The sequence below is a fragment of the Equus asinus genome, chromosome 20, assembly GCF_041296235.1.
Source record: "Equus asinus isolate D_3611 breed Donkey chromosome 20, EquAss-T2T_v2, whole genome shotgun sequence".
Taxonomy (NCBI): domain Eukaryota; kingdom Metazoa; phylum Chordata; class Mammalia; order Perissodactyla; family Equidae; genus Equus; species Equus asinus.
This window is the reverse complement of record NC_091809.1, coordinates 70,966,652-70,991,949: the sequence shown is the minus strand read 5'-3', so window position 1 is coordinate 70,991,949 and position 25,298 is coordinate 70,966,652. Positions and strand designations below refer to the sequence as shown.

At 37.9% G+C, this 25,298-nt stretch overlaps 1 protein-coding gene across 4 annotated transcripts in view; it reads right to left on the bottom strand.

Moving 5' to 3' along the window:
- GRM5 (glutamate metabotropic receptor 5) overlaps nucleotides 1-11,197 on the bottom strand; it is a 468,644-nt gene extending 457,447 nt beyond the window's left edge. For 2 of the 4 annotated variants that reach the window (XM_044752744.2, XM_070490466.1), the window contains exon 1: nucleotides 10,818-11,197. The gene's annotated coding sequence lies outside the window, so the exon portion shown is untranslated. Of the gene's footprint in view, nucleotides 1-7,995; nucleotides 8,619-8,651; nucleotides 8,859-10,817 lie in introns of those variants that run through there. The other 2 variants (XM_044752743.2, XM_044752745.2) reach the window with 2 other exon arrangements.
- Between the last annotated feature and the right edge of the window lie 14,101 nt (nucleotides 11,198-25,298).

Here is a 25,298-nt window from a genome sequence, read left to right as displayed (position 1 = left end):
GCTGAATTTCTGGAGAGAGGTATGCATGGGAGATAATAAATGTGGAAGGCATCAGCATACGGATGTTCTTTTTTGTAAACTGTGAAACTGAGTGAAATCACCCAGGAAATGGAAACAGAAAACAGTGCTGATGCTGAGCCCCAGGGAATTCCAATGTTTAAATTCCCAGAGATAAGGAGAAACCAGCAAAAGAAACTGAAAATTTTTTGGAACAGCAACTTTCTTTTGTTAAGTGTGCACATGTGTGTGCGCATGTGTGTATAGGGGGAAATGAAATGTGAAGTACTCATGTTATAATAAGCAAAAATAAAAAACAGATACAGTTTTATTTTCACAAGAAATATTAGCAGTGTGTATGTATGCATGCACAAAGCCTGGAAACATACACTCTGACAATAATAGGATGTAGTCTGGGTGGTGGGAATGTGCGTAATTTTGTATTTCTTCTTTGCCATTATCTGTGTTTTCTAAATTTCTACATTTACTATCAAAATATATTTATTTGCGATTTTTTTAACGTATAGGACTGAGGGATCTGCCTTCTATATTTCTGCCACAGCTTCCCTTTTGGCCTGTTTCCCCTCAATCGGCCCTTCCTCGGGAGTCTGCTAGTCCAGGTAAATTTGCGTCGCCTCCAGATAGACACCTCTTTGCCCCAGTGGCTGTGTTCATGCTGCTTCTGATCTCTAATAGACTCTTATTTCAGTGGCCTTCATGGCAGAGTTTTTAACGGCACGGGCTTGGAGTCAAGTAGAACTGGGTTTGAATCCTGGCACTGCCATTTCTTGGCTGTGTGCCCTTGGTCACTTAGCTTCTCTGAGCCTAACTGGAATGAGAATAGCACCTACCTCAAAGAATCTTAATGAGGATTGCATGAGGCAATGCTTTTAAATAGTCCCTTCATAAAATCTTCCCATATGCCTCACCTTGAAGTGTTTGGTCTATTCTCTGAACTTATGTGGTGTTTTTATCCATACTCTTCCCAATGATATTTATTACTGAGCTAGTATAGTAGCTATTTATACACGTTTTGTCTTCTAACTTCAAATCCCTTAAAGGTTAAATCTGTGCCATACCCAGCATCTGGTATAATCCTTGTACAAAATAGATGTTCAATAAACCCTGCTGAATGAACAAATAAAGTGAATTGCCTCCACTTGGCTTTCTGGTCCAAGAAAATACCCCCTGCACCACCCCAGAAAATTGAAAACTGTATGATGAAACTCCTTCTGTTCAATGGGTCCAAGCAACAGAACACCTCAAAAAGAGAAGCAGGGACTGACAATGTGGCAGGGAGAAACTTTTAGTCTTCCCCAGGGCTTTACAACATAAAGGAAAATAGCATCATATATCTAGAGAGCCCTGTTGATGATTCAGATTAACTGGGACCCATGGAGATTAAATGATTTTTAGCAGGGCTGGGACCAGAACCCAGCAAAGCATCATCTTAAAACCCAGGTTTAATCACATTCTACAACTTGGCGTCTGCTCTTCTATAATTTTCTAAGCACATATCTTTTATAAATAGATCTTTTTATTTAAATGGAATGCTAGTATGAAATCTATCTGTATCATAATATATTTTTATTCTTCTCGATATAATATCTTATAAATATCTTTCCATATTAGTTCATTTTGATGATGGGGACTACGATAACAATAATTAAAATACACAGAGAGCTTACCATGTGCTAGGCACTATGCTTAGTGTTTCACATGAAACATCATTTAATTGTCATAAAAACAGATTTTGCATATTTTGCAGATGGAGGATCTGAGGCTCGGAGAGATAGAATGGTTAAGACTTCAAAGGAAATGAATAGCAGAGCCAAGATTCACACTTAGAACATCCATCTCTTTTCAACAATTGCATAGTCTTCAATTATATGAGTGCACCAAAATTTTATTAATTATCCCCTACTGTTAGATATTTAGATTGTTTACAGATTTTCCTACTATCATAAACAATGCTGCACTTTACTTACTTTTGAAAGTATTTCTACAGGACAAACGTGTGATATTGCTGACATAAATGTTTTCACATTTTACAGTCTATCAATTAGATTTTAAAAGGTGGTATTAACTTCACTCTCGGTCCTTTCTTCTTAACCTCATCTATTCTGGGTACCATACAATCTTCTTGCCAAGAGGACCTGCTCTCTCTTGCTTCACTACATGTTCATGGGTGAGGCCATTTCTCTTTAGCTATCTCACCACGAGGTTGATTCATTCGTTAAGCAAGGGTCTGGTGGGAAACAAAAGGAGGGGGAATAGTAATACAATATTACTTTATTTTCAGGGTACAGAGCCTTTTTCGATTATTAATCTCACTTCAACCTAAAACTAAATTACTGTTAAGAAAGTCTGATTATCCTCATTTCATACGTCAGAAAACAGAGTCTCTAAGAGAATAAATCATTTGCTTTAGTTTATAACTCTGAAGTGGTATGGGTTATAGGTTGGTAGCAAAAAAAAAATGGGGTTCCTGCTATATAGGTAGGGAGGAATTAACTAATACAATGATTTAAAAAGCTTTCAAAATGTTATAGATCTACAACCTAACAATATAGAGACATTTAATTCAATCAAAAGTGGTAAATGAGAGTTTACATAAATAGTGCAACTTATATTATATATTGGTTCAGGGTCCTATTTTCAGAAGCACTAGGCTTCTTTATTCAGTATTATATTTCTAGGTTTATAGCATAATAAAATTAATCACTACTCCATTATAGAGAATAATAGACATACTTAACATGCATAAAAGTATTTTCTCTCAGATAATCATACAGTCTCATATAGTATCCTAAAGAACATAAAAGAGAAATATTGGTGCGTAGAATTTGCCACAAATGACAACTTATATTGTAATCAGATTCACAGCTCACTTTATCTTTAATTTTCAACAATCTTCTCAAATACTGACCATCTTTTGGCACAGATGCATCTTATATAACTTAATCCTCACACAAGCAAATCACACAGCTCAGGACATTAACACTAAAATGATTCCTTCTGCCTGAGCAATAGCTTCATCACAAATAGGCAGGGGTGTCAATATTGCATATGCCATGGATGCCTTTGATATATTTTCCTGAAAACAAGTGCATTCCATAGATAAGACGCATTCTGAGGTCTAATGATACTGAAAGCTTTATAGTCTGAGGAAAGTGCCATTGTTGTAGCTATCTCCAGCACACATCTGTGACCTTGTAAACAAGCAAATCCAGCACCCCCTCTGCTTAGTCTAGGACCAAAAAAATGCCATATTTTAATTGAAAGCCCCTTAAACAAACAAAAAGCTGTAAAATAATACTGTACAAAAGTGAAATCTGTAATTTTATGCACTAATTAAAAGGTGCTGGCAGTAGAATAAAGCTCACTAAATCATGGTAAATCATTTAAACAACTGGTTTAGTAGTCCATGAAGACCTGAAACAGCCTTCCACAGCAAAGCAATAAAAATGATGTAATCCACTGTTAACTAGTCTCAATTTAATTATCAAGTAGGGATTCTAGGTCTCTACCCATTTTGCAGCCTTCAGCTGCTTTCGTGTTATTTATGGCATACCTCTAAAGACGGTAAAGCATTATTATGCATATTATATTACCTATCATCAGATGCTTGAAAATGTGGCTTTGTATTTCTAACTCTATCTCTAGCAACTTATTAATAGCTAATATTTATTGAGCACTACTTTGTGTTAAATAATATATAAGCATTATTTAACGTAAGTTTCACAATGACCCTATGAGGTATGTATGATTACTACCTATATTAAATATCTCTAGAAATTAAGGGTTAGAGGTGAAGAATCTTGCCAGAAGTCTCATTCCTATAATAAATGGCAGAGTCAGGACATGAATCCAACTCTCTCTAGTTCCATAGCCCACATTTAACATAATCAGATGATAATGTCCCCCCTCGGATGAAATGGGCTGGTTGGTTAAACCTTATGCATTGATTGCAAAACATTCTGGAGACTCTGCTTTCCATTAAATTCTTACGTAATGCCCGTCAGCTACATTCAGAAGCCATACAAACAAACAAATAAATACAGGTAACTCTGTTTCCTGGAATCACTTAGGTCAGGGTTTCTCAACCTTAGCACCGTTGTCATTTTGGACTAGACAATTCTTTGTTGTGGGGGGGCTACTGCCCTGTGCACTGTAGAATGTTTAGTAGCATCTCTGGTCTCCAGATGCCAATAGAACACACCCTCTCTAGTTTTGATAAATACAAGTGTCCCCAGACACTGTCAAATGTCCCTTGCAGGTCAAAGTCATCCTCAATTGAAAACAGCTGATTTACATGAAACTCATCCTGGCAAGGTCTACATAATCATCAAAAAAGAACACAACTTGGAGCTAATCATCTGGATATGTCAGTCCCACAAAGCCCTTTCCTGAAACTGCCGAATAATTCTACAGGGAGTAATTTGAAATAGGCTTGCCTTATTCCTTCTTTACTTTGTAACTTGTTTCTGGCTGCATTATATTGTCTTGAAGCTTGCAACTTCATTTTGGGAAATACAGATTAAACCATGAGAGTCAAGAATGATATTGTCTTACATTAAATAAGCATAGTTCTGGGTATCCACAAATTACAAAAATTGAATGTGAGAAGAGTATTCTATGATATACTTCACCATTCCCAAGGCTATTTTTAGTATGAAATACAAAGTTCATTATCAACTTCCACAAGATAAAGAATGATAACTTTATGTAGTAATTTAAACACTGAATTTTAAAAACCTCATTTTTATTTTTTAAAAAGTAATATAATATTATATTATTTATCTTTCTTCCTGGTTTTTAAAGGGTTCTACTATATTACTGTGTATGAAGGCAAACTGACTTTTTAAAAATATTTTTCAATTATTCCTCTGCAAAATAATATGAATGTAAATAGGCTGCATTATTACTACAGTGCTCACAAATGCTATTATGATTATGAGCTTTTAATTTTCCTGAGAACATTTGTGCTCAAAAGTTTAAAGTCAGTGGCCTATAACCAGAGTTACTGTAAACACTAATCATTAGGGAATTATTTTTAGGTCTGACATATTTACAATACCAACAGAATGACATCTGTATAAAGTACAATTGTTTTGCATCTAAGTCTTTAAATTTCCTGAATAGTTTGACTAAAACAAGAGAAGATATTTGAGACAGCAGTTATGTATCAACCATAGGGCTCTTGAGAAGATTTAGTTCAATAACATGGGAAACCTAGGAAACATTTGATATTCAAAGGCCTGAATGGGATTAATAGTTATAACTACCATTTCTGTGGTGTTCACTGTGGGTCTGGCTCTTTACTTATATTTGTGCAATTAATTTGTCATAATCACCCAGTGAAGCTAATAGTGTTACAAACCGTTCCCCATCTTAAAAATGAGGAAACAGAGGCAGAGCAATGTTGAGTAATTTGCCCAAGATCACACAGCTACAGCTAGTAAGCCTCAAAACTGGGATTCAAAATCAGGCAATCTTGTGAAGTGTCTGCACTTTCAACCATACCACAACTCAATGGAAACCACAATGAAACAATTCTATGATGTTTAACACCATAGATTAAAGTTATCTAATGTAATGGAAAAAGGATAAGTTTGAGTTCCAAAGAAATCAGATGCGTATATATATATATATATATATATATATATATATGTATATTTCCATTTCCTTGTTACAGGACAGTGGAAGAAAAAAACGCAACTCAGTTTTAACAACAGAAAAGTAAGAACAAATATTGCCCTGTATGACTGCTATAAGGATTAAATAACTATCCAGGGCTTGGCATGGTGCCTGATGTGCTCAATAAATGGTACTTATTAGAGCAGGGGTGAGCATGCACCAAGACTTGCTTGGTTCCCCTTCTGATCAAAGGTACATATAATTCAAACAAGATTAGAACTGGTAAAATCTAGATTTTTTTTTCTCCTCTCCATGAACTTAAAGGAAATAAAAGCAAGCCTATAGCATAACATTTTTTAACCAGGTGAGATAAAGGAATATCAAGAAGATATTATCTCATTTACAAATAGTTGAAAATTCAAAATCCAAATTTTCTTTTCTTGAGTTATACAAGTATATCATAAACCAAAAAATATTTCTTTTGATGCTCCTATCTTCTTATGTTCTCCTAAGCTCCATTCATTAACAAAAATGATGACTAAAGGATGCCTCTGCACTAGAATTAATATTTCTTTGAATACTACAAATAACACACATTTCTAGATTTGTAGAATTTTCATGCTTTGTAGTAATACACATTCAGTATATCCAAACTCCAAACAAACTGATTAGCTTCAGCATATACCAACATACATCAAAAGGTAATCTTCACTATTTTGTGAAGTTAGTTTACACTCTGTCTACTAAAATAATACAGAAAAAAGTATAAGGAGGAATAGTTGAATGTGTCTCTCTCTTCATCCCATGAGGATAGAAAGCCTGGGAGAAAACGGTGTACAAATAAGTACAATATTTTTCATGATTAACTTATCTCATATTTTCTACCTGTAATGTTGCCTACAGTTTATCAGCATATAATTTAGTTTTCCTATCTAAAATGCTCTGACAATTCCATAAAATACAATATAATAGGACTCCTATAAACTTCTCAATGCGTGTTGAAGAAAATTAGAATTAATAAAATCCTTTAGTCACAAAAGTAAGCATGTTTAATGAAACAAATTATTGTACTAGAAAACAGAACAATGTCAATAATCAGAATAAAAATTGAAAATTGCATGTAGTTACTCAAGTATTCCCAAAGTTTGTATATTTTGTGCTGCTTGGACCTAGTACCTATAAGTCAGTTTTTCAGTTTTCACCTTGGTGTTTATTGTCATGTCCGCAATGTACACTGCGAAGTGACAGTAAAGTCCTGTATCTACCTATGAAAGTAAAGTGAAGAACTGGCTAAGTACTTGGATTATTCAAATACATCCCCCTTCCCCCAAAGAACCTCAATATGCCCTTTAATAAATGAACATTAGAGAGTTTGGTTTCTCTTTGACCATAGCCCACAGCCCAAATGTTGCCATGTGATAGCAGAGATCTACGGGGTGCAATGAAAATACCTACATTATGTATTTTGTCAAGCAGAGTGTAAATGACTAGGGAAAGCTTTTCTTTTAAGAAAAGCAGTTAGGTAGAAAGTATCCACATTCTTCTCCTAAGACATCTTGGAGGACCTGTCCAGAGTGCTGAAAAGGTTTCCGCTGAAGAAGGCTGGAGACTTTGTGGGTTGTGCATTAACCTGATGAGTTCAGGAAGCAGTATTTTCAAGTCCCAAACCAAAAGCCCTTTTAAATAGAAATAGGCATCCATAAAATACAGAAATAGTCACTGATTCTTAAATGTGTAATTGCATGGATATAAGAGAGAAATTAAAGGAGAAAACGTCCTGTGCTCGATGAGGGAAATGAGGAGCACAAAGCACACCTAACAAAAGGTAGCATACCTGAACACTCCAAAACTCAAAAGAATGCCTAGAATGTCATATAACTAAGGACACCACAGAAAACATCAGCTTAGTCCCACTGGAGGAAGGGGCTGCACATAGGACAAGGCAATGCTCCTTTGGCTGCCTCGAATGGCCAGCAGCTAGCATTAAGGAGACAGAGTAGCTACAGCTCAATCTCAAGGGACTCAGAACAATAAAACATCATGCAGGGAATGAAGAAGAAGGTGGAAGGGAGATGCTGCCTTCCCACTGGCTTGTGTCAATTTCTTTGTGGGAAGTAAAGTACTGGAGAGTCTGTCTGCCTGGCTACTTAAGCTTACAGTTCAGCTGAGGCAGCACCCAGATTGTGCCTAAACAAGTACAAGTGCTTGTTAACCACTCCTCGATTTCCTTTTCCCATAGCACCTGCTTCCGAGGGAAATGGGGGCAGTCAGAAATCCCAGCACCAGTTCCAAGAGCCCTCCAGGTAGACTCTTCACTTCCCTCTGCGAAGTCCCAAGTGCAGATTAGGATCTGTTTACCTGCTAGCTGGTGGGCCTGCCTCGAGCTCTTTCCCAAAGTCGCTGTAGCCTGGGCTCCCTCCTCCGCAAGCCGCTCATGCTGCCTTTCCGGGGTAAGGAGCAGGCTTTGTGTCCGAAGAAAAAGATACATCCACGGGAGAGGAAAGAGCGGGAGGGCACAGACTGGGGTTCGTAAAGAAGCACGCTAGCCTGAGCGAGAGAGCGGCGCTTTCAGCACCACCCGCTGTCCCCGCTCCTCTCGCAGCAAGCGCCACCGTCGCGGCGGCTAACCAATCTATTGGGAAGCAATTCTCCTTCCTTTCCCTTTCCACCTTTGCTTCTCCCAATTCCGAGCCCTCGGGTGGTTTGGAGGAGCACAGTCTGCATTCTAAACACGCGCACCTGGCCTTAGAGAGCGGGACCTCGGATCCGAAGGCATGCAGAATCCTTTTCTCAATCCTCCTTTACCCCATTGCTCTTGCCTTTTCTCCCAACAGGTTTAACTAAGGCGGTCCGCAAATGGAGCAGACTTCAACCTCGAGGTTCTGGCCACCCCAGCTCCATCGCCTCCCCCTCCCCCAAACCAAACTGTTAACTACCCAGCAAGCAAGCTGAAAGCTCCTACATCCTTCCCGGGCCTGGGGACACTTGGGCACGCAGATACTTAGCAAGCTTACCCCCCTGTTGGCCGCACAGCGGGCAGTGAGACGCGGTCTAGCTAGACCCCCATAAAGTTGGGCCGTGCAGAACAGCGGGGCAGAGCCAGCCTCTCCAGTCCTGGGCTCCCCCCCCAAGATGATCTTAAGCTCATCTCCTTCACTCAGTGCACGCAGAACAGCAGAGCTGAGGGCGGCTGTGCAGCAATCTCCCTGCTACTGAGAAAGGGGAGAAGGGGGGAAGGGGAGAGCGGAGGAGGGAGGGATGGTAGTTTGTATTTATAGAGAAGAGAGTTCTCAGAGCAACTTTTTGGTGCCACCAAGTGGCACAGTGAGTTCCTTTAGGAACACAGACTTCAGTTCGAATCTGGATGGGTAAACCAGTTCCGCAAACAGATGCTCACACATGGGGGGAAATGAGGGGCACCCCTAGGACTTGAGTTTTCCCATGTGAACCTTCTTATCTCAGCACCTAGGATGCAGATTTCTAAATTCTAAGAATGAATTTACATTGAGGGGGAAGGGGTACCTGTGCCGTCTTTGGACAAGTGGCAGACATGTCAAGGACACTGGGTAGATGCCAGTTGCCTCCTATGAGTCTAGGAACCCTCATTTCAGGAGGAATATCTATTCCCTTCTCCCTCCTAATCCTTCTGCTCAGATTACAGTCTTCTGAGATCTTCACTCTAAAACCTTCCTGCCATCCTGAGTGCCCAATATTTAAAGTGGGATGCCACTCATTTTCCTTGTGTTAGAGTCAATCCAGATTATTTCCCAAATCCTCAAATTCAAAGAACTTCATAGCTTGCCACCAAACCTCCTTCTTTAATTGCTACCATAAAAAAGCATGTGACTTTAAGCTCTCTGGATCTGAACCTCTCCAAACAGCACTCAGAATTCCAGGTTCTCTTGGCTGTAGGCTAGGTGTCTGATTGTCCTGCTCACCCATTCCCATAGACCTTTCAGCATGCATTACACCAAGAGCACAGCCAGGAGCTTACAAATGCCCTTGATACTTTGAGGAAGAGTACCCTGAAGCTTGCTTTATCTGGATTTTCTGTGTGTTCTTCCTTCCTTGTGTGCAGATCCTTGAACCCATACAATAATATACAGACACTACTGCATGGGAACTTAGTGTCTCAAAACACAGAAAAACCTCTATATTTTACAGATGGTGAAATTGAGTACATAAAGGTTGAGGGACTTGTTCAAGGTCACACATTTCCCTAGAGACCAGCCCAGGGACTACCCAGGGTGGGACTGAATGAACACAGTGATGCCAAATTTGACTTCCAGTCTCCTGCTCCTTCCAGCACCCCACACAGCCCATTCAGTCATATTCATCTCCCTTCTCTTCCCTCTCTCTCCCCATATCCCTCTCTCTGACCTTATCCTTTGCCAAAGTTCAATAAAGGAACATAGAGTAAGGACATCTTCCTAGCCCCACGGAGAGTATATGAACTTGAGCTTATAGCCAGAGTTGCAAGTGAACTCCCTTAAAAATGGCCCCCTGTTCTAGAAAACCTCTCCCTCTCGGTAGTGTAGTCATGGAAGTGTCATTTTAGAAATGGAACACTGGCATTTACACCCAATCAGGTCCCTCTTTTGCTGCCTCCTTTCAGGGTACCAGGACCAGCAAATTCTCTTATTAGCCTCTCAGACATCTAATGGCCTCAAAGATAGAGAAGCCCCCCTCCTTTGCTATATGCACCCCTTTGTGCACATGTATCGGTATGCAAGAAAGAGAAAGAGAAAGAAAGAGAGGTGTCCAAACGCCTCCTTTGGCTCAGATCTCTATTTTTTCTCCTCTGATTTTTTTTAGTTCGTTTTCTATGGAAACAAGCCCACTTAAATCCCTCACTTATGCAAATAAAAGCAAAATGATCTTCATAAACCTCTCATTGGAGCGACGCCGCGGTCGCCTGGGCTCCTGACTAGAAATTCATGTCTGATTCACACAGCACACGTCCTTGCAGGGTGACTTTTCTAAACTTGCAGGACCTCGTAGCGTCTCCGGCTCCACCAGTACTCCACCTGCCCACCACCTGCCCTCCTGGGTCCTTTTCGCCCAAGCTCCCGCCCCTTGCCTGACTGCTCTCCATCCCTGTGCTGGGGGAGGGGCTCCGGCGGTATCCTACATCCGTGGTGACTCTAGAGCTAAAAGAAAGAAAAACGCGCTGTGCTTACCAGGTGTGCGCCCTGAGCCTGGCGCCCCCAGCCAGCCGCTGGTCGCGGGCTTCCAGCGCTCGCGTGGCGGCCTCGGCTGCAGCTGGAGCGCTAGTGGCGGCGATGGAGGCAGCGGTGGCGGTAGGCAGAGCGGCTCCGGGGGCCGCGGCGTTGGCGCTCGCTGTCTCGCGCCAGCGCCGGGAGCACGTGCCGCGCTCGGGCAGACGCAGCTGGAAGCGCAGCGCAGGGCCGACTCCTACACCTGCAGCGCGCGGCGGGGGGCGGAGGAATGACCAGGGCACCGACGCGGGGGGTGACAAGGGTCTTGAAGCCTCAGAGTCTCAGGGTTCAGGCGAGGGTAGCCTCGGGCTCCCTCTGCAGCTCCTCAGCTTCCCTCCGGGAGCCGCGGAAGGAGAAGAGCTGAGTGGGGAGGCGTGGGTGGTGTGTCACTCAGAGAGAAGCTGGAGGAGCAGGTAGATAATAAGCTTCTATCTGACGATGGCACTTAAACCCCTGACAGTGACTGAGAGAAGGGGCGCCACTGCTGGAGGGCAGAGAGAACCAGAAAGTCAGGGAACCCCAAGATGATTCAGAAGTGTGAGTGATTAGAAAGAACGGTCTCTTTAATGGCATTACTTATTAATAATGCCATTTTGCATTTGTCTGCACTTCTTACAAACGATTCTTTCTCCATCCATTACAATTTCTTCCTCCGTGGCAGTGAAATATCTTTTACTTCCTCAAATGACTTTGCTCCCCTTCCCCCAATAGCCCCATAGTTGACCAAGATTGTAAAAAATGCTTAGGTTATCGTTACATTCCGAAACCAGACTTCATTTCTGCCTCTGAAAAAGAGATTGCTATAAATTAATTGCATGACAATTTAAAGAAAAGCAAGACATGGCAGAAATATGATTATGATTATTCCCATAATATTTCCCTGTCTGAATTTTGAGAGCCAGGTGCTTGCAGCCGTTGCACTCAAGATTAGAAGATGAGGATGTGAAGTCAAAGGAGTTGGAACTGATGCATACATTACTAATGTAGATTTCCCACCAGAGCCTTGAAAACAAGGCAAGTTGTTCTTTGATAGCTTCAGGATTCAACAAGAAAAAGATATGTATCTATCACACCTTGTTGATCTTTACAATGGCATCTTTCTTCTCCCCATTTTCGTGTGTTGTCTGATGGTGGCATTGTTAATTTGTGAGATTCTTTGATTGCAATCCACAAAGCAAGCTTTTGTCCTTTGCAAAGCTGTGATCCATTTTCCTGAATAAGAAAGATGGTATAGATGAGAAAATACAAAAATACTGAGAGTTCTGAGGAAAATAAAGGGGAACTAATGACTAGTTGATTCTGGAGATGTGATTAAATCTAAGTCTAAGGTATAAAATGGTTTGTTAGTCTAATTGGCTAGGGCGTTGTTGATAAGGACGAGGTCGTAGATTTGATCCTTGTATGGGCCACTTAGCTTTGAGCGAGCATAGGACACACTAAGTTCTGCAGCCTTCTTGCTCAGTTGGAACTGGCCCAAAGAGCACAAGTGAGGGGGCTGAGCCTAGATAAGAAGCGGTTCTCATAGTGGCCACTCAGTCACTTAAACTCTTCAATTTCTTACATTTCCAGCCCTGCTGTCTCCCAGGGTTATGGAGGGGATGGGATGAGGCACGAGATGTCAAAGCATGTCAGACATGATAAAGCACTCCATATGTAATACATAGTTTACCAAGACATATCCACTTCCTATGCTCTGAAAGCTAAAATGCAAAGGGCATCCCATTTGAACAATAGAGATATTTTCAGATGAGAAGGAAAACAAAATTATATAATTTTAAATTGCTCAGTGACATTTTATAATACAACTTTACCTCATAATTGTAAAGTGCTGAATTAGATGAAATTAAAAGGCTCAATTTTCAGTCCCAAAAGTCAGTTCTGATTGTAAATTACTCAAGGGTATGAATTTTGCCTTAGAATGAGCTATTAATAATCAAAATATTGTAATTTTTGTGTAGAATAGTAAAAAAGAATGAAAAAGTTATTTCTACTTCTAATTGATTAAGTTTAAAACTTGCAATCTTCATTGATTCCTCTCTTTCTCTCACACATAACCATGTGTCAGCAAAGCCTGTTGGCTCTACCTTCAAAACATATCTAGAAGCTACTACTTCTAACCACCTTCACAGATACCATGTGGAACTGAGCCGTCACCATCTTCTGCCTGGTTACAGCAAGAGCTTCCAAACTGGTCTTTCAGCTTCTTTGCTTTTTCTCTACAGGTTGTATTAAAAAACAGCAGCCAGCATGTTCTTTTTAGGAAGTTAGTTTAAATTGAAACCTTCCAGTAACTTTCCATTTCACTCAGAGTCAAAGCCCAAGTCTTTACCATTACTCTACATAATCTATCCTCACTCCATTACCTTTCTGACCTCATTTCCTAATACTCTCCATCTTTGCTGGTTCTACTCCAGACACCAGGACTCCCTAGCTATTTCTTAAACACTGCTGACATGCTCCAATCTAGTGGTCTTTGCATTAGCTGTTTCTTCTGCATGGAATGCTCTCTTCTCAAGTAATCACTGGGCTAATTCCTCTTCGTGAAATCTTTGCTAAAATCCTACCCCATTTAATACTGAAAACTATTTTCCCTTACCATCTCAGCGCTCCTCATCCCTTTTACCCAACTCTATTTACCCCCATATCTCTTAATACAGCCCAATGAACTGTATAATTTACTCATTTATTATGATTATTATTTATTGTCTATCTCTTCCCCTCCCTCTCATTAAACTGTAAACTCTTCAAACAAAGGAATCTTTGTTTGTTATTTGTTTTACCGATATATTCCAAACAGTCAGAAGAAAATTCTAGCACATAGAAACCACTCAATAAATATGTTTAAATGTTTAAATAAATATCTATGAAAACAGTTGTATATATGTTACATGCTGCCCTTCATTTTCCTGGTTGGCATCTCTCATGATAAATTATGTAAATGTTTGCAGATCTGCGAGACCACTTAGTGACGGCACTTTTTTAGAAAGTGAGCCTGGGCACACTTACTCGCCTCTTGCATTTTGATTTTGCATTTGTGCTTCTTAGACTTAGCTAGCTCATGTTCTAGACTCCAAAAGAGCTATTGCAATTCCAAATGTTTTGCATCATTGAATAACAAATTATAAGTGGCTTTTTAAAATAATTTCTCCAAGGGAATTTATTTTCATTCATTTAATGAGTATTCATCAAGCATCTATTTTTTCCTTAATGCCAGTTACTATACAAGAGACAGCAATAAACTCTTGAACAAAATAAATACTGGCTCAATTTTAGAAAACCTGTAGTTATTAGGTATATGTGTATGAACATATATATGTTTGTTGACTAGTTCGTGCCATTTATTAGCTATTTATTAAACTACCATGTGCTAGGCATGGCTAGATGTTGGGGATTCAGTGCTGAATAAAATAGAATTAGTCCCTGTCCTTATGGAGCTTCAAGTCAAGTAAATGGCTCACAAACTAATATGTCTTGCAACTTGTGGGAGATGCAATGAAGAATTGAATAAGGTAAGTTATAAAGAATTGCGTGGCATGAGGAGGGGTCTGGTTCTCTTGTTGGTATAGGACCGTGAAGAAAACTTCTCTCTGAGACAGTAATATTTGGTAAAGATCCATAAGCGTCAACTATGGAAAGAACGTTATGTGTGTGTTTCCATTTGTGTGGTTTGGGGGTGGGGAGGGATGGTTGAAGAGAGGGAGGAAAGAAAGGAAGGGGGTTTACAGTCGTAGGGAACAAAAGCTGAAACTTTTGACAAAGGAGCACACTTGCCATGCTTTAGAAACTGAAAAGACATCAGTGTTTATGAAGTAGAGCTTGGAAAACCTTCACTATATCTCACTTTGTTCAACTGCAAGATGGACGTTGTTATTTTGTCTGATTTTATCTAATAAATTTAATCTGCCCACTTTCTAAAGGTGAATCAGGCAATTATACATGAAAGTAATTAGAAATAGAAAATGAAAACTATGCAGAAAGAGGAGGTGACAGTACCCAAGTGATTTTGACTAATGTAGTATCAGTAGTCTACCAGAAAATATTTAGTTATGATTCACTAGCAAGCAAGAAGAAAAGAGAAAATGTCTTACTTAATTATCATTATCTAATATAAGAAAATGAGTCCATTCTTAGAAAAAGAGTTTTGTTGTTGTTGCCATTGTTACTAAATGCTAATATAATTATGCAGACCCCTGTATAAAGGACCCTTAAAAACTCAATGTCTTCAGCAAGGACTTTACAGCAAAAATAGAAATATTTTTCATGTTATGTGATCTTACGTAAAACTTCAAAGTTCCAGGCATAACATGGAAATTTAACTTGAAGAAGTTGTTATGTATGAGTCTAGAGTCACTTCTCTCTCTATTCTCCCGGCAGGAGAGATTTAGAATATGGTCCTGGGAATTTTTAAAGTTGTCATGCTACTGGGTAAAAATATAATAATAAAAGAGCTTTATTCTCTCAGTACATGGGAAACTACAACTGCAAACCCAAGTCAGTGTTTTCCAGGAAGAAGCCCTGTCCAACCAGGGCTCTTGTCATGCAGAGATACTCTTCTTCACTCTGTGATCATTGGCTATGCTTCACTCTGTCATCACAAGAGTCAAAGCATGTCCCTGATAGCCCACAGTGAAAATCCAGATCCAGTTAGACTTTGAGTCCCAACCCACAAGGTATATCATATTGCCTGCTGGCTTTCAAGCCTAACAGATTGGCATTTGAAAACTGGCTCTGGCTCTTACTTGTCTAGGAGACTTGGACAAGCTACTGAACCTCAAAACCTCATTTTCTTTGCTGGAAATGGGAAAATGGAAAATATAATTTAAAAAATACCCAATTCTCTTGTTCATACGTCTAGTCACTTTGCAAACTAAAAGTCGTTACACAGATCTTGGGAAAACCACGGTTCTTTTCTTCTCTCATTCCCTCACAATCTGGCTCTATTGTTCCAGTACAATATTATGTGTAGGCAAGAATTTTGGTAATGATGTTGAATTATTAGGGTCATAAATAACAAAAGAAAATTCCTCCCTGAATTCTGTCTTCATGTTGACTAGAAATTCCTTATTTTCCTCTAAAACATGGATAATAGTATCTATCTATTGCTGCTAAGGTAAGCAATGATGGGTGTGAAGCAATCGTATAGTCCCTAAAATGTAGTTAGTACATAGTACTTAGTGATGATAATGATAGGAAAGAGGATTAGTTTATTTTGATTTCCAGTTATTCCAGTACATCCTGTACATTAGAATGGGCGAGGCTCTAGACATATAGCTTGGGACTTGAGGTCTACTCTTTTAGACACTTGGAAATTTAAAAAACACCTTCTAGTCTGGTAGAGTCCATCTCTTTATAAATGTACTTAAATAGCAGGGCAAGGTCTCGTGGTAATTCTTAGTCAATACTTCTGGCAAAGACAGTGATTTTTTTCATCCACAATCAAAAATAGATTAAATATAATGGCAGTCACATTCTGTTTTGAATTTAAATGGCCAAGTAAGGTTATACAGAGGATTTTATCCTTCAAAAAAGAGTCTTGGAAATCATTGCTTAATAGAATCCCTGGAAACTTTGCACTATATACATAAGAGACAATTATGCTCTCAATGGTATAGATGCAGCTGTTGCAACTATTCATGATACGTTTAGTTATAAGGAATCTTAACTCAACCACCTGAAATCTAATATTACATCTAACATTCATTGTAGTGATTTGGGAGATTGTTGTTGTTTTTCAGCGTTTGACTTTCTTGGGTTAATTGAGCTAAAGTCAGTAATTTAAAGTTATGTAGTAGTCAGTGCAATGCCAGAAACTTAAAAATTGATGAACCCATACCTTCTTTTATGTTACTAAATATTTGGTTTTACATCTCTTCAAGATTTAGCAGGGATGTTGAGCTGTGCTAGACACATGGATCTATCAAGAGCTCTAACAGATGGACCAAGAGCCCACGTGCTACAGCTGAAGTAATAAAACATTCAATTCTGTTCCTTAACTTCCTTATCTGTAAAACGGGGAAAGTACTAGTTCAGTAAGTTAGTTGTGAAGACTAAATAAGTTACACTTTTAAAGCACAGAGCTTGGCACATGGTAAGCTTTCAGCACATTGTTGGTTATAATTATTGTAGCTGAGAAGCTCTATACCACGTCAGTAAGAGCATGATCTCTGAGCCAGTCTGCATGGATCTGACTTGAGGTTGTGTTGCTTACTAGTTGCATATGGACTAATTACTTAACCTTTCTGTGCCTTAGTTTCCTTATCTATAAAGTAGGTGGAAAGTAATGGTAATTACTTCGTAAGGTTGTCATTGGTATTAAAAGAGTTAAGTCTTTAGAACAGCACCTTGCACATAGTTATCAAGTAATGTTAGCCATTATTAGCATGTAATAATTTAGTAAGCATTTTAGATCCAGTCATTATTCAACTTAAAAAGTTTCCTATAATGATATTGAGCCTGATAATCCAAGGAACTGTGAAATATGGGGGTTTCTAAGTCTTATATTGGAATAGATATCTTCAGGACACTCAGAAAGAATAGAAGATATTACTAGCCTCATTTTTTTTTTTTTTTGTCTGCTGTGTACTCTCATTTCTGCAATGACCAGAGGATAGCATTCACACTCTGAAGCATGGCACCTGAGGCTCCTCCTTGTTTGGCCCCGTCCTCTTTTCTAGTCTCTTCATGACTGGCTTGCCTTTACCTAACACAGTATGTATTTTTGTCATGACTTTGGAAAAAAATAATTTGAAAGATTCTTATTTTTATCCTATTCTTTTCTTAATGAGTGCATATGGATCAGCTCCAATGAAACACTGCCCAACCCACTTGAAGGACTACCCACCATTTCTTTGTGCTACTATAGAGCTTTGCTAAAATGCCCTAGCAGAAGATGGGTAATATTAAATCATAATTACTCATTTAGGTTCCCACCTCATGTGATATAATGCAAATTTTGGGGGAGTAGGTGTCATATTTTATGTACTCCGTGTACCTAGCATTGTACCTAGTATGCAGTGGTTAGCAAACATATACTTAAGGAATAAATTAATGAATACCTTCTATCAAACAATCCAGATTCTTGTAAACTAGATTCTAAAGCAGCCTAAAATGAGTTTGGATTCACAGACTTTCTAGTTCAGGGGTTCTGAGCTTGGGTTACATATTAGAATCATCAAGGAGAGCTTTGTAAAATCACTGACTTAATCGTTATCAGGTGGGGAGCCAGAGAATCAGCTTTGTAAAGAGCTTCACAGATCATTCTAATGTGCAGCCAATATTCAGAACCACTGCCCAGCCTATTTAAACTTTTGTGTTTATTTGCAATTAATTGGGCATAAATAATATCATAAATAAGAGTGTAGGAACCATGCTGTTAGACAAAGCAGAATTTAACCATAAGAAAATAAAATAACTTCTAAGAGATTAATATCCTGTCAGCCCTTTCTGAGTATGGGAATCTTTTAAAATGGACTCCTGTATTTCACATTTATAAACACTTCAAAGTCTTACTTTATAGCAGAAACACACATAACATCTCCAAATGTTCTTCATATCGATCATGGGAAGTGGATGGTAAAACCCAGAGAGGTGAACTAGTTTGCCCTTATCACACAAGTTTAAAGTAGCAACTCCAAAAAGTAAAATAACATCCTCAAACCCAAAACTTGGGCTATTTCCAGTATCTCATGCTGCCTCTTATCCCCGTAAATACCCCTACTCTTTGACACATAAATTGGTAAATTTTGCATATTGACATACTTGATTCATATATTCCAGAATAAAATATTTTTATTATAAAATCTCAAATTGGTATCACTGCATTTCTAAGAAAATGAAGCAAAATAAAGTAATTTTAGCAATTCATTTTATGAAAATACGTTTATGAATAACAGTATTCAAGATATTGCAAGATCATTGATTCAATGTTCTATGTAAAAACAAAGAAATGGAGAAAAATATTCATTTTTATTGTTCAGAAACTTCAAAATAATGTAGCTTTTAATTTCTTGCATTTTATTTTCAACTCCTTAAAATTATATGTGTGTGTGTGTAAGAGTGTGTGTGTATTTTGATGCCTCTATAGACTTCTTAAGCAAATATTAATTGAGCAGCTGTTACATGTCAGATCTTGCACTAAGTACAGATAATACAAAGTGAAATAACCTCAAGGTTCTGAAAGTCTTGTTGCATTTATATCGTACAGGAATATAAATTGCATTCTGATTGTTTTACTCAATATTGTTTTGTAAACAATTTCCTGTAAGTGTAAATATACTGACTGATGATTATTTTCTCACTACGTATTACTCTATTTTATTCTCATGTAATTATATGAGATCTCAACAAAGGGTCAAAATTTTTAAAAAATTATGAGTTCACTCTGAACCGGCTAGTTACTTAGTTAGAATATTTAAATGATCTTTTTTCCAATTATTGCTCTCGTTTTAGATTTTAATATGCTATATGATTTTCCCTAGTTCTTATTAATATTCTAAGTGTAGAAAAGCCAGTGGGGTTTTATTCCGTCTTCTTTCTATTCACATGTCCCACCATAGATCTTCACTCAACAAGTGAAGGAATGGAAGAAGAAAAAGAAGAAGCAGGGGGAGAAAGAACAGAAAAAGAATGAATGAAAGAAGTAAGACTAAAAGAAAGAAAGAGAGATAGGGAGAAGAAAAAGAAATGGAGGAAGAGAGAGAGGGAGAGAAGGAGGGAAATAAAAGAGAAAGAAAAGAAAATAGCACAGAGTAGAATTTTGCAAAACTTGTTAAATCCCCAGACTGTAATCTAAAATAAATCACGAAATTTAAGAAGAAGTTATCTTTATACGAGGGTTAAAATCTCTGTCAGCATTCCAGATGTAAGACTCAGAGTCCCAGCTCAAAGACCTCTCTTCTAATCTCTTGATGTTTCATGGACTCATGTCTGGTTTCTATGGTGACCATTTTCATGAGTCTTTTAAATAACAAGAAAAATTTATCTTCTCTCATCACTTATTTTCAGAATCTTAGAATCTTTCCTCCATTCCTTGCATCCTAAGGAAGATTATCTTTAACTTAAAAGCCTTTAATTTAGATAATAAATTATCACCTCAATAAAAAGGTGTGAGAAAGAGAAGTAAATAAGAGGTATTGAGCACTACAAGTTAAATTTTTAGATAAATAAATAACAGATAGATAGATAAGTAGAAGAGCCTTGTGTTCACTTCTCTGTTGAAATCATATAAACTTAAACTTCCTTCTTCCATGGAAATGTGGGATCTGTTCACAATGATAAAGAGCTAGTGAGGAAACATCACTATTTTGGGGGCATAAGCTGTGCTTTAGGGGGGATTAAGTTAATTACTTATAACTGATTTTTTAATTCAAAACATTCTAAATATGGCTCTCCTGCATCAAATAATATGCAAAATACAATTAAGAAAGTTCCCTAGAAACCTTGGCATTTTCTACTACAAGCATGTTGCATCTAAATTTAGGCTCTCAATTTTGTCAGATCCATAACTGTTAGTTCAAACTTGTAATCTGATTCTTTTTTGCATGGTCGTTTTATGTATTTTATTATGAATAATTAATTTCCAGTTGGAAACAGGTAAATAATACATTGAATAAATATATGAATAATGGGAAAAATTAAGACTTCCTCACATAACCTTGATATCTCCACCTCACTCACATCACTTGCCCACTTCCCTACACTGAAGTATTTATCAGATCTCTTATTTTGCTCCTAAAGTTCAACAAGTTTCTATAATAACAGAATCCTATCCTATATAGTTATTAGCTGTTTATTGTTTGGCTCATCCAGTGTTGTTTCTGTGAATATATGGCCAATTTTATTTCTATGAATGCTCATTTTCTTTTCACTATCAACCCACCATCTTTGGTTAGGACTTGACTGCCACATTTTAGCAGCTTAACACATCTTTGCTGAATGGATACATGAATTGAAATTCTTTGTTGTTGTTTTTGTTTTTGCTGAGGAAGATTCACCCTAAGCTAACATCAGCTGCCAATCTTCCTCTTTTCGTACGTGAGCCACCACCACAGCATGGCCACTAACAAATGAGCAGTGTAGGTCCACACCTGGGAACCAAACCCAGGCTGCGGAAGTGGAGCGCACTGAACTTAATCATTAGGCAACCAGGGCTGGCCCGTGAATTGGCATTCTTATCATTGTCTTTCATTTATTTTGATAAACCATGAATTCTTGAGAAACAAAAACAAACTGAAATTAATACCTATTAAGACTTATGGCTAAAAAAAACCAACAGATTTTATAATCTATTGGGTTATATATGTGAGTGTGTATATATATATAGTTTTTATTTTATATATGTGAAGGTAGATTGCCCAGACTACAATATTTGATAAGAGGATTGATGTAATGTTAATTTTTAAAATTCTCATTGCTTGTGATTAAATCATGTCCTTCATTGTTAAAGAATACTTAAACACAGAATTATAGAATCTTCAGGTTATAAGATATCTTTAGAGCCGTGTTGCCAGACAAAATACAGGAAGCCAAGTTAAATTTGAATTTCAGATTAATGAATCATTTTTCTAACATAAGTAAGTCCCAAATATTTCATGGGGACATCATTATACTAAATAAACTTTTCTGTTCCTCTAAAATTCAAATTTAACTGAGTATCATGTATTTTTATTTGCTAAATCTGGCACCCCTGATTTTAAGCCATATACTCATACTGCCCTATGTTCTGGGAATCTCTCAGTCCAGTAGGGAGCACTGGGGAGAAAACAGTGACCATATGGTTTGATGAGAGGCAGGATAGAGCAATGGACAAGCTGCTCCATGAGGGCAGATTACAAGCACTTGGAAAGCACCTGGGTGACACAAACTTAAGATCTTGTGATCAAATGCTAGAAAGTTACAGATATGCACAGCTATATATACTAAAAGTCAAGTACTTATAACTGGGAAGCAAGAGCAGGATAAGAGCTGAGTGGCATGGCAACATCCTCTCAGGTATTTTGAAACATCCCCATCTTCTCTTGAAGGTGCCTCACAGCCCCACAGTCATGATATCAAAGAGCCTCCATCCGGCAGTAATTACTTACAGTGGATATCAAAGTGGCATCATCAAACAGCAACACCCAGACTAATACAATGTAGCCACTGATGATTTTTAAAAAATGCATGAAAGCATCAGTTGCAAAGCCTCTGGCAGTTTCTATGAAAATTTGGAAATAATTTTGATGAAAGTTACTCTAATAATATCTGAGTGCTTGAGAACGGCAACAGGGCCTTACTCATGTCAGGATTTCTAGCACAGCACAATGCCTGGCACTGAGCTGGCAATCAAAAAATATTTTCAGAATGAATGAATGAATACCTCCTCACTCCTCTAGTTATTCTGCTTATCCTCTCTGCTTTATTTATTTCTTGGCCTACTTTCTTCCTTATGCTAACTGAGATTCTCTCAGCCAAGAGGCAAACTCACAGAGATTATGGAAAATGACCAAGTTGCAGAGCTTGCCTCAAGGAGTAAATAGGACTAGAAACTCTGCCCACAGTCACCAAAGAAAGGTAGCAAGGTCGTATTGGGTTTGGTTGGGCATCACCATCTGGAGGAAGCAATCTGATATATACACAAGGGCACTGAAGGGGCTGATGATGCTTGAAGTCAGGTAGATGGAGACATCCTAGTCCCACGTGATCTGCTGGGGCTCTGAAGGAAAGCAAAATGTCTTTTATGCCTTTAGTGGAAATGATCAGGCCAGGGTTGTGCAATTTTCATTATGAGACAGGGGCGCTGGGGGTTCATGCCAAGATTCAACCTTACCAGGAAACTTCAGTAGGGATAGTATTTGGCTAATATGACAAAAAGGCACAGGGAAAGAATGTTACCCAGGGAATGATTTCCGTTGGACACTGAGACAGGTTTATTCCAGGATGAGTTACAACCCTAAAGAGGCCCCCCAAAGAATGAAATGATTAAGGTGCACACCCACAAAACTCAAAATAAAGTCAATGTCTGTAAAAACAGTGCAAAAAGTCCTACAGAGTTCTTTATTTCCATGATGGCTGGCTCAATATTTATTTCCAAATAGCAGGTATAAAATATAAAATCATTTTAAAGAAGGGTGGATGTGTTCCATGCCCCTGCTGGGCCCATGCTTGGTTTTCCATTTGACTAGGCCAAGACTGGGTCAAAGATGACAAAATTAATTCTGTCTAGTCAGTCCCTTTCTTCTACTGATGAAGCAAGGCTAATAAGATGCCCCCTCCATTGGTTAGGTGTGATTCTGAGACAGGTAACTCCAATCAAAGGGTTTGCAGAGCAGCCACACAGGATCTACTCTGTGTACTGACTCTGTATGCTTTCAACCACTATCCTCTATTGAATTTTAAAATTGTGTGTATTCATTTGGAATATTTTTAAATGCATATGATGTACCATTTAAACGGTACAATAGAGTAACGAGTGAAAATAAGCATCCCTCCTATTTTCCATGTCCTTTCAAGTATATCTGAAATGTGGATATGTTCTTTATTTGTATTTTTACGCAAATGGAGTATAGCTTAGTAAATGCACTGTTCTGCACGTTATTTTTTCTTTATCAGTACAATCAGGGCTGTTTCATTTTTTTCATTGCTGCATAGTATTTCTTTGTAGAGATGTACTATAATTTTTAACTGGAATCTATAAATAAATAAGTTGTTTCCAGAATTTTGATATTATCAATAATATAACATATTCTTATTGAATGTCTCATTTCACACAACTATAAATATGTATCTAGGTTATACCCAAAGAATATCTTCAGTTGTAATTTTGACAGCTATCCTCAAAACTCCCTCTGTAGAGGTTGTTATAGTTAATGCTTCAGCAGGGATATATATCTTTTTGAAATGCTCTTAATTTTATCTCCTTTTCCTAATGAGTGCATATTCACCCTTCAAGATAATCTTGCTTCTCTACACATTCACTAACTCAGTCTGTCATCACATGTGATCTTGGCAAATATGATAGGAAAAAAATGATATCTCAGTCTGCTTTTAATTTGCATTTCTTTTATTGTGAATAACTCAAAATATCATGTTATATGCTTAAGAACCAATTGTGTTTTCCTTTCAACCATCTCTATCTTTTGCTACTTTTTCTTCTGAGTTTATTATGCTTTCCTTATTGATTTGTAAAAATTCTTTTTGTAGTGAGAAAAGTAGATCTTTGTGATGTGAGTTGTGATTATTTTTCTAGCTATTCATTTATCTATTGACTTTGTTTTTTGTGTCAATTAAACCAGATTTTTAAAACTTTTTAAAGAATCAAATTTATCAAACTATTCTAATATGGTTTCTGGGTTTGTATACTATTTAGAAAGATCATTTTTAAAAATCAAACTTCTGTTTTATTTTCTTCTAGTACTTTTATGGTTTCTATTCTGTTATTTTTTAATTTAATTTAATTTAATTTAATTTAATTTAATTTAATTTTTTGCAGGGAAAGATTCTCCCTGAGCTAACATCTGTTGCCAATCTTCCACTTTTTTTTTTCCTCCCCAAAGCCCCAATGCATGATTGTATATCCTAGTTGTAAATCCTTCTAGTTCTTCTATGTGAGCCGCTGCCACAGCATGGCAACTGACAGACAGGTGGTGTGGTTCCACAATCGGTAAGAGAACCAGGGCTGCCAAAGGGGAGCACATCCAGCCTTAACCGCTAGGCCATCAGTGCTGGCTCTGTTTTTATTTTAAGTTTTTGAATTACCAGATTTTATTCTGTTCTAAATCGTGAGGTGTATATCCAATCTTATTTATTCCAGAAGGCGATCCAGTTGTACCAACCATAAAATTAAATAATTTATCTTTTCTCCACTAATTTGAAAGGCCACCTTTATCACATACTAAATAGCCAATTACATTTAGATTTATTTTTGTATTAATAGATCTCAACTGAGGGCAATGTTGTCCCCTGGGGAACATTTGACAATGTCTGGAGAAGTTGTGATTGTCACAACTTGGAAGTGGTACTGGCATGTATTGGTTAGAGGCCATGGATGCAGGTAAATATCCTATAATGCACCCAACAAGAATTATCTATCCTAAGACGTCAACAGTGCTGAGATTGAGAAACCCTGTTCTAGGTTTTATGTTCTAGTCTGTTGATCTGTTTGTTCATTAACCTCTATCCTACAGTATTAACTATTGTAGTTTTCTAATATAATATCTGATAAAGTTAATCCCTCTTCAGCACCTTTTCTAAGAATTTTTCAGGTTATTCTTAATTGTTTGTTTTAAAAAAATGATAATAATCTGTTTCTCTAACCACCCTCCTACCACCAAATAAATTTCAAGGCATTTTTCTTAAAGATTGGCACCTGAGCTAACATCTGTTGCCAATCTCTTTTTTTCTTCTTCTCCTCCTCCCCAAAGTACCCAAATACATATTTGTATATTCTAGTTGTGAGTGCCTCTG